The sequence below is a fragment of the Nicotiana tabacum genome, chromosome 15 (assembly GCF_000715075.1).
Source record: "Nicotiana tabacum cultivar K326 chromosome 15, ASM71507v2, whole genome shotgun sequence".
Lineage (NCBI taxonomy): Eukaryota > Viridiplantae > Streptophyta > Magnoliopsida > Solanales > Solanaceae > Nicotiana > Nicotiana tabacum.
The window spans coordinates 116,583,071-116,594,712 of NC_134094.1; positions in this window are offsets into that span (position 1 = coordinate 116,583,071).

The window sequence follows — 11,642 nt, forward strand, 5'->3', positions numbered from 1 at the left end:
CGTTAGAATAGTTTTTAGCCATTTTTAAACAAAACAAATTAGCTCATACTAATTAAACTGAATAAACCGAAATAGAACTGAAATAAAGTAAAAAAAAAAACATAATAACTACAATATCTAGATATAATTTCAGAACTTGTGCCACAAGTGCACGAGCGACTAGAATAATATATATAATGGTCTGAATGAAAGTAAAACTATCTGAAATACAATAAACAACTAGGATAAGGTAGAAAGGGACTTCAGGGCTGCAAACGTCGTGCAGTTGTACCTCAAGTCTCCAATATGGCAATCAATCCGAGCAATTTACTGACCGCCGCTAGAACCGACTCCAAAATATGCACAAAAAGTGCAGAGTGTAGTATGAGTACAACCGACCCCATGTACTCTATAAGTGCCGAGCCTAACTTCGACGAAATAGTGACGAGGCTAAGGCGGGTCACTTACAATAACCTGTACGCAGTATAATAATAATAACAGGAAAGGAATACATAAAATTAAGGCAGTTAACTTATGAAAATAAAATCGATACTCGGAATCGGCAAAACCAGAAACACCAGTACTCAGAATCTCGTATGAAAGCATTGAAAGCTAACACAATATAACAATGAATAAAAACACACAATATGTTGCGACACGCAATACGATTCCACCGTACAAACACAAGCCTCCCTTATTTCACCTGTTGTGACATGCAACCCAATGCCATCGTACAAACACAATCCTCCCTTATTTCACCATATCAATATAAATAATAACATATAAAATCCGTTGCGGCGCGCAACCTGATCCCACCATATAATCAGAATCAATATCATATCCATGCCTTATTTCACCATATCAAATCATATATAAAATCTGTTGCGGCTCACCATATCAATGTCAATCCTCCCTTATTCCACCCGTTGCGGCGTGCAACCCTATCCATAAACAAAATCAATAAGTGTAATCAATTGAACAACTCAAATCACAAGAATCTCTATGATTAAAGAAATATAAAAGCAAGGTTATAAAGGAACCTCATACCAAATCAAGGAATGCTACAATTAATTCTAAGCAATAATACAAGCCAAATATATGACAATTAAAGTGTACAAGTAAGACATTTAAGGCAAGTAGCAGTTAGTCATGAAAGCATGAAAGAAACTAATATTTTAATACGAAAATGATAAATGACAAGTAGCAAGTTAAGGCATAGGAGGCAATTAAGCATGTAACAATTAAGACATGGAATAAAATAATTAATGGAATACGGAAAGCATGGAAATAATCACTTTGACAGCGTATATACACTCGTCACCTCAACACTTACCTCGCTCCGCAATCAAATCAAAGCTCAACTGGGACCTTTCCTCTAAAATTCACCTCCAAACCAATCGAATCTAACCAAAATCGACTCAATAATATCAAATAATGCTAGAAAAATCAATTACAATACATAAAGTTAAGATCTTTACACTTTTCTCAAAAAGTCAACAAAAGTCAATACCGGACCCGCTTGGTCAAAACCCGAGATTCAGACCAAAACCTATTTACCCATTCACCCCCAAGCCCGAGTATGTAATTAGTTTCGAAATTCGACCTCAATTTGAGGTCTAAATTCCAAATTTACAAAAACTCCCAATTCTTCCCAAATCCCTAATTTCTACCATGAAAATCCTAAATTTGATATCGAAAACATATAAAATATAATGGGTAATTGAAAAGAAGTAGATTAAAGTCACTTACCAATGAATTTAGGAAGAAAATCTCTTGAAAACATCGCCTCTAGGGAAAAATCGAACATCGCAAATGCGAGAAAGTGGTCGCAAATGTGAACTCTTCTCATAAAGTCAGTCATCGTAAATGCGATGTTTTGGTCGCAAATGCGATGCGAAGGTAGCCCAGGACAAACTGAGTCGCAAATGCGACTCTGCCTTTGCAAAAGCGGCAGCTGTAAGTTTGCAAATGCGAACCCTTGTTCGCAAATGCGAGATCTGCAGCAGAGCACCAGCAATAGAAAAGGCATCAACTATTCTTCTAAGTTCAAAATCATCTGTAGCCTATCCGAAACTCACCCCAGCCCTTCGGGCTCCAAACCAAACATGCACACAAGTGTAAAAAATATTATACGAACTCATCGCACAATCAAAACACAAAAATAACACCTAGAACTACGAATCGGATACCAAAATGAATAAAATTCTCAATGAAACTTAAGAACATGCAATTTCTCAACCGGACGTCCGAATCACGTCATATCAACTCCGTTTTGTACCAAATTTTGCAGACAAGTCATACATACTGTAATGAACTCATACCAAGTTCCGGAACCGAAATCTGAACCCGGTAACAATAAAGTCAACTTACGGTCAAACTTAGGAATTCTTTAAACCTTTAAATTACTAGTTTTCAACAAATTACGTTAACTCAAGTTAGAGACTTTCGAATTCGATTTCGGGCATATGTACAAGTCCCAAATCACGATACAGATCCACCAGGACCGTTAAAATACTGATCCGGGTCCATTTACACAAAATATTGACCGTAGTCAACTAAAATGAGTTTTAAGGCACGATTTCATATTTTCATCAATTTTCTCATTAAAAACTTTCAGAAAAAGGACACAGACTCCGCACGTAAATCGGGAGAGGCTAAACGGAATTATTCGAGGTCTCGGAACACAAAAATAAAGGGTAAAATTATAAATGACCTATCGGATCATCACACGACTATTCCAAGTGTGGACAACTTTCTCTTTCGAATAAAAACTAAAAGAAACAAGTCCTCCCCATCATGTGACGAATGCCTCATATGGTTTTACACTCGATGCGTGGACTGAAAGGGACTAATAATGCTTCTTGAAACTGAAAACCTAATAATATAATTGTGCCATACTTTGATTTATTTCGTGGTATTTAATCTACTAAAAAAATTAAAAGTGATAAAAAAATGTTGCCATTATTATTGAACTGCCTAAATGGTTTATAAAGTCAAGCGTATCTTTTTAATTTACGGGAAGCCGACTTAATCATCTTAAGATTAAACACAAACATGTTACTGACATTTTAGGGTAATTTCATTTTGAAACTACATAAAACTATAATGTCATATAAGGTTTTAGGTGAAAACATAAATTACTTTGACGCTCAAAACCAAAATTTTTAACACGAGACAAAGTGAGGAAATTTAGGAATTAAAAATTCATCTGATCATTTTGTAAAATCTTCGTCACCTAGCACTCTTTCCATTTCATTTGAATGACCGTGGTGTATTGGTAAAATTTGACTTTGACACATGGATAATTTATATGGCAACACGATGCTACTTGGGATAAGTGTCATTCCAGGAATGGATAAATAGCGAAGTTTGCCTTCATGAGAAATATCTTAGACGCGGTAGCTTCTTTTCGGGGAGATGAGAGCAGTGCCCCGATGAAGCACTCCAAAGACAGTTCCGGGATCTATTGATGAAGCTATAATTCAGAGTCTACTTGATCTTCAACCGCCTCTAAAATATTTGCGATCCACTCATATCCACTACACCTGATGCCTATCCCACAATCGGCAAGTATCCCTGTGACAGTTCATCAGGTTCAGTAGCAGTGTCCAATGTGGAAGTCCTCATTCGTAGAGAGGACCAATCAACTCTCCGACGACGAAGATAAAATAAGTAGAATAATAATAATAATATAAAAACAAAGAAAATAGGGATTGAAAAGATGAAAGCTTGATAAAGCTTCAATTGAGCTAAAGCTTCAGAGCAACAATTAGAAGATGCATTATTATTATTATTACTAGTAATTCCACTGCTTTCTTGTAGATCTGGGTACCCTTTTCCAGCAACAGACATTACTGAAAATGCTTCAATGGTAGTCAAATGTGACTAAATTTCACACTTAAATTCAAATTGTTTTATTCTAAAACTACTTTTTGGTTAAACATGGGGTACCATAGATAAAATTGGCGTAAATTGTTAAAAATAACTCTTAATAAATTATTTAAAGTTTTATGTCTTTTCTACGAGAGCTTTCAGAATAACATACAAAAGACCTCTATAAGGTCACTTTCATCTATTCATATAGTAATTTGCCATAGGAGACCATTTCCTTACAAAAATAAAATCGAGCCCGATTTACGTGTAAAGACTACTTCATCGGTTGATACGAAATCGTATCGAAAATTCGTATCGAAAACACGAATAATGCAAAATATTCAGAATAAAAAAAATACTGAAATTGGTATTTAAAATAGAGAAAGACAAGAACCTAACTATGAATTAATATTCTCAATATTGTATACTATAAAGGGACTTAAAAAATATTGTAAAATTGTTGTATTTTGCGTGAAACACTACAGTTAAGATTAAACTCCATTAATTAGCAAGTTTCCATGTTACAATATGGATGCAAGTTGAAAGCGAAAGGTCGTAGGCTCGTAGCTGTAGCGGGGAGTATATTCAAAATCAGAATGAGCAACTTTTAGACGAGAATTCTCTCCCATCGTTATCTTAATCACTAGTACTATTCTAATGTACATATGTCAACATCTCATTATTAAATTTGGCTTAGTTTTTGCCTTTTCAAATACTAATTTATTACATAGGAGAGGTGGGTGGAAGATAAAGAAAGAATGGGGGAAGTGATGAAAAGGACATAATGTGATTTTATAAACGATTTAATTACTTTGTGGCATAATGTAACGTTTGGGTTCTAGGTATGTGATCTTTGGTAATTGGTAGGGAACGTTTACACGAGATTTTCATTCCGAATTTGGACTAGTTTGGATCAAAGCGAGCACCGAACATAAAATAAAATTGAAAAAATATATAAATCTGTGTTAGGGAACAGGACAAATAAGGGGCGGAGCTATAGAGCTAAATGCGGGTTCGGCCGAACCCACTAGTTTTGGTTTGAACCATGTATTTATTTTAAAATTTTCATTGAATATGAATAAATTATTATTTTAGAACCATGTAACTTTAAACAATTAAAATCCCGAATATAAGCTTGAAATCATGGCTCCGCCTCTGAGACAAATAATCATTTATTAGGATGTGGTTTGGTATGGGAAGTCATTTTGCAGGAAAATATTTTTCTTGATGAAGTATATTTTCTGATGTTTCATCTAAAAAAATATTTTTCTTACATATGGACGGAAGATATTATACTTAATAAGTCTATTTTAATACCATTACTTTCTTCCAACTAGTAAAAACTTAGACATTACTATATATTAACTTTTAATCCTCAAAAGTTTCATCAAAAAACTTTTTGATTTGCTATATTATAATTAATATTTAATATATATATTTTTAAAGTATCTTTTACTCACCAACCAAATATATTTTCTATTGAAATGACATTTATCATAAATCCAGGTATAAAATTTTAAGTACGAAACATTTTGGGGTACACTTATTCTTATTAAAGCTAAAGATAATAGGGGTTGCCGAACCTTTTGAAAAGCTTTAAAAAAAAAAAAACTCCTTCAGTAACTGCAGTGGTCCATTTTGGAACGAAAACAAGATAAAAAAAAAAAAATTCTTCTGGCCAAATTCTTTTTTCAAGCTTTGAGATTGAGTTTCTTTGCTAGCTTTTGTGGGGAAAAAATACATTTTCTTAAACTTTGAAATAAATTTTCAGGCTACAATTAAATTTATTCCCAATTATTACCAAAAACCTTGATTTATATATATTGAAGTCAAATATTTAGCTTCGAAATAGTTGTTAATTAATGTGCAAGTTACTAGTTAAATATCACTATAAGTTAACAATATTAATTTAAAGTAAACTAATAATTGAAACCAATTGCAAACACTATTATGGATTAGAGTATTGCCAAAATGATCATAAACTAGTACTAATTTACATGAAGTTTGTGGCGAATTTACTAATCTAGTTTCTTGGGGCCCTTCCGGGTCCGTATATCCCGTCAGAACCATCGACAGAGTCAAGAGAGACATCAATCGTGAACCAAGATCGAACAGGGATCGGTATCAGCCGTATAATGGAGACCGAAGAAACACTGGGTCCGGGCAAAGCCCTGTGAGAAATGAAAGGAGAAATGACCGAAGTCAGAGCAACCGGGGACTCATGAGTATAAACAGCTTCGACAAGCCCATCGGGCCTAAAGAAGCACCGAGGTTATCGAAATACAAATTTAACGTCGATGTTGCCGCCATTGTATCGGCTATCGGATGCATCAAAGATACCAAATGGCCTCGACCTCTACAATGCGATCCAACCCAAAGGGATCCTAACCAGATGTGTAAATATCACGGCACTCACGGCCACAGAACGGAGGATTGTCGATAGTTGAGAGAGGAAGTAGCTCGATTATTCAATAACGGACATCTTCGAGAACTCCTGAGCGATCGAGCCAAGAATTATTTCAGGAATAGGGATTCTAACAAACAGACCGAACAAGAAGAACCTCAACACGTCATTAACATGATCATTGGTGGGGTTGTTGATACCCGATTTCTCCCTCATATTTTCCAAATATATATACCTTCAAAATAGCGCATATGCATCATCATTTGATTTACAAGCATACACAAGTATTTTCTCATAATTTTCCATAATTTTTAAAGACTTTAAATCAATTTATTTCTGTATTTTATTATATAAATATCCAATAATTACCCTACGAATTATTTTTATGATGATTTAATTATCTAAACTTATCATTTATACCAATACGAGGTTTTAAATATTTTTTGGGGTATTTCTTATAAATTATAATTACATTTGCATTTTTAGGGGCCAATTGCATATTTTGCAATAATAGCCCATATGCATGTATAATTATATTATTTATGTAGAAAATAACTTTTTATATTTTTATAATGTTAAATAATTATTTTTAATCATTTTCATGTACAAATGATATTTTTGATATTTATTAATTACTTTTATAAATTATTTATTGATAAAAATACAGGGTATTTAAATAATAACCTAATTTTAACCTATTTTCAGACCTAAAACTACCCAATCCCAGCCCAATAACCTTTGAGCCCAAACCAAATAACCCCCCGACCCGACCAATTAACCAACCCGACCCAGAACCCCTGACTAATCGTGGTCGTTGTTCTCCGAGATCAACAACCCATATTACCCCTCACTTTTTAATTAACCTAACACCCCTAACCCTAAATCACTCCTCACCGCCCGCCGCCCTTGAATCCTCTCATCTGTCATCTCTCAAACCCTAGCCATCTCCCCTTCAAATTTTCCTCCTAATCCCACCGGACATGGGATTATACGATCACTTCTTGCCATATTCGACTCCCTCTTGGTACTAGAACCTTCTATATACCGCTTGCCTAAGCATGGCAAGCGTATCTCATCAACTTCGAACTAAAGCTGGTTCAGTTCCTTGACCTATTTCCGTCTATGTCCATTCTTATTCTTTTATAGTATGAATCTCTGTGTATTTATGTGATTCCTACTCATCCTAAAATTAGGGTTTCAAATTCTTTTAAATCAAACCAAATCGGGTCTGATTCTTTGTTTTTAAAAGGTATTTCCATCTATGTTCATCTTATTCTATGCAGCATGTGATTTTTACTTCTTATTTGTTTTAGTTTTCTGCCGATTTTACACTTTCCCTAAAATTAGGGTTTGAGATTTTTCTCTTTTCCTTACTGATTTGATTACATGTGATGATTCTTTCCTTTCTCGTGCTTGATTGATGATTTTTCTTGTTTAGATATTAATTTCTACTACTATATAAACCCCTCCCCATTCCCATTTTGGGGGGGGAGGGGGGGAGGGGGGGGGAATCATTAATGTTTTACTAAAAAATTGAAGTTATCGCTCTTTGTTCTCTAAATACTCTTGTTCTATATTCTGGTTCCTGACCGGCTGAAAGCCAAGGCTAGAAATTCTGGGTTCTTGCTACTGTGAACTTTGTTCTTTCTTGTTTTTTCGCTTAACTGCTCTCTAAATTGTAGAACAACCTCCTCCGGTGCAAGCACTGCTTAGAGCCCATTCTCGAGGCTCTTGTGAACTCTGAAGCATCGGGGATTTTGGATTTTTGTTACTACACTCTGCACTCTTTTAATTCTGCTACTGGTTAGTGTTTAAACCTTCATAATGTTTAGTTTCTTTCCTTCTTTCTATACATGTATCTGAACTTTGGTCCAATTATGATGGTGTTCATCTTTGATATCATTCTGTGTTAATTGATGCATGAGAATAGTCTATTATTCATGTCATGCTTCACCATAACCTGCACCCTATGATTTCTTATCTCCTAGGATTAGTTCTATACCCATGTAGCATCTTAATATATTAATTTGGACTTCAGTATTGCGGTTGTATGTTGTTTTGCATGTTATGCTTAGATAATGCCCTAGCTCTATGAGAACCCCTTTACTTGAATAAACTTTCAATGAATCCTGTGTATATTGGAGTGTTTTAAGACCTGTTCAAACTCGTTTCATGTTGTCCTGGATTTCCAACTCTATTTTCTAAAACTTTTGTGATAACATGTTTCCTAGTATGTCTTGGTCTATCTATTGTTCTCTCCTTTCTGTGGTTATCAACATGTGTATCCCTCTATTGTGTTTAAGTGTCGATTAATGTGGCATTAGGTTAGACTAAGTTTAATTTAGACCCTTAGATGTCCACCAGTGCAAACTATGTATGCTTGCAAACCTGTCTCTTCTCCTAATTCCTATGATGTTTGCTTATGTGATACTTTGCTATGTGCACCTTGCTAAACCTACTGGCTTGCTTGACTATTTGTGTTGTATGGTCAGTTCAATGATTTCTATCTACCCTCCTTACTTGTTACTTTGACATTCAAATTCCTATTCCTAGACGGCTGAAAGCCAAGGCTATCTAGGCTCTGTTGTTGGCCTCCTTAGTGTGAGCACTGCTCGGGGTCCAATTGAGGCCCTTGTGAACTCTGACACACTAGGGTTAGGCTCTAGTCATTCTTCAACTTCTAAAAAAAAACTGTCCCTAATACCCTAGCTCCCTATCATGTATTGTGTTGATTCCAAGTGATGAAATAGTTGGTGTTGTGGCTCACTAGAGGGGTCTGAACTCCCCTATGGACCTGTGATCGTGTGGTATGCTGGGCCGGAAATGTTGAAGGCCCAACAAGGCTGGGTATTTAGTTGTTTATTTGGGCCTGCTATAGGCCTGTTTATTGCCATATAATATTACTATTTTACTTGTTAATATGGGCATGTAATAATACCTTATATAAACAATCGGGGTGTTAATGAAAAGGGAATGGGTAGAATTCTATATCTATATGCCATGGGTAGATAACATGCCTATAACACTTGACAATGTGTTTGCTACATGTGTTGTTCGATTACATGAGCCCTATAGAAATTATGATATTAGGAGAAACACACACACACCCTACTTGTTTACTATTTAGACGCTATGTCTACTGTTGCGTGGTTATAGATAGCATATCCATATTAAGTTCGCTATTGCATCATACTGTCCATCTAGAAAGCATGCCTATAGGAGCTAAATATGTATAAAATCAGCTCAAACTGTCAACCTTTAGAAAGCATGCCTATAGGAGCTAAATATATGAGAATCAGTCCCAATCACCAGTCTCTAGAAATCATGCCTATAGGACTTCACTACTCGCTCTTTAAACGCTGTCATCTACGTGACTATTAGGAGGCATAAGTTATTTTGAGCATTTCCAATAGGTTTATTGTCCCTACTGCATAAATCATTTAGAGATCATGTTTATAGGTTTATTAACTTATAACATGTAGTCTCAATAATCAGCGTGTAATACCAAACACTCCTAAACTGTATATTCGCTTAGAACTCATGTCTATAGGTTTCACGACCCCCCATAATCTGCAAATTAGTTAACTTGGGACAACAGTACCACATATACGATATTGAATTCAGCATCACCTAGAATCCATGCATATAGGACTCTAAGTCTCAAATTCTGAAACCATGTATTGCTTAAACTGCCCGCGTGCATTTGTTTGTTTGTGTGTGGAGGCTAACTTGAGCCCTTAATTGCCTTTACATGAAGTCCAACTTATTTTTTGTATGTCGCCTAGTTTTACCATTTTTGAGCAGCCTAAGTAAAGTCTAGAACTACCCAAATAGAGGTCCAAAGCCTCCTGGACCGTAGACATGTGACAGGTAGTGCACGCATAGAGTACGACTTAGAATTGACTAGTACACTTTAGGTAAACAACTTAAAGATAGTAATCGGGTAGCAGGAGATGATAGTCTGTGCCCGCTGAATAATATGAGTAACACCCCATCTTGAGGGAGTTACGAAGTATTATTTATGTTGCACAGGGTGATCCTTTAGGCTAAAAAACTTAGGACCCCTCCCCCCACCTTTGTTTAAAGTCAATCATTTTATTTATTCGAATTGCTTCCCTTCTCTTAGACTAATTCATATAATTCGAGTTCGGTCGGGACCCACCATTGTGGATCTCGAGGAGTGCCTAACACCTTCTCCTCAAGGTAATTTAAGCCCTTACCCGATCTTTGGTGACGCAACTGGTTAATCCAGAGTTATTTGCAAAATAGATGCCCTAACGCACCTTAATCCATTAGGTGGCAACTCTCTCTTTTAACACCCTTCCTGTTAAGAGGAGTTGTCACGATGTCGAAGCCCGACTTTCGCGAGAAAACGGGGCGCGACAAGGGTCGATGTCCCTCAGGGGACGATGTTGAAGCGCACCAAAGTGTCCGTCACGAGGGAGAAACGAACTCGAGATTACGTAACGTGAATTTGTGTGGCATTGGCATTTCACAATTATGTTATGGCTTTAAAAATTTATACTATTAGTTGGTTTCAAACTTCACTTAATGTTACATTTTTGTTCAACATTCTATGTTTACTAATTTTATATGATATTCTATTTTTTTAAGAAATAATTATCTTTAGGAGGACATAAAAATTTATTAATATTTCAGAGATATTTTCGTCATTCAATATTTAGTATGAAATATTTGTGACTGGATTTTTTTTTTCTACATGAATTCATGGAATAAATTTAAATCTCATACAAACCGGAGAAGAATAGCTGAACGAAGTATATTGTTGTCCAAAAAGAAGAAGGCTACTATATGAAGCATATGTTGTCCAAGAAGTAGGCTAGCGATAAAATCCCAAATTATCCAACAAGAAGTGGTTAACGATTTGACCCAAAATCAACTTTGTAGGTTCGATGTATATGTAATTTAAATCAAAAAAGAATTTTAATTTTAGGTGATTTACAATTTTCATCCTTAAATTATATAAATATTTAAGGTTATAAAAGTCAACTAATATTTTAGGGATTTTTTCGTTCAATATTTAGTATAAATTATTTGTACTTTTATAATAATATAGATATATATAGATAGATAGGTAGATAAATATATAGATTTTTATCTCCACATAAGGAAAAATGCAGTATATTTTTTGAAAAGGAAGAAATATCTTGGAAACTAACGGTTAATAATTTATTGTTAGTATATTCTAAAGTTCCAAAACAATTATTTAAAAAATATTGATGGGGAGCTTACACACATGACACGTCACACGTCCATGACCACGAGCAAGATTAAAAATAAAGATTTCAAAAAGGAACAATTTGAAATTCGTTGGCGTTAGATTCCTTAAATAGAAAAAATTCGGAACAAATGTCAAACCATTATT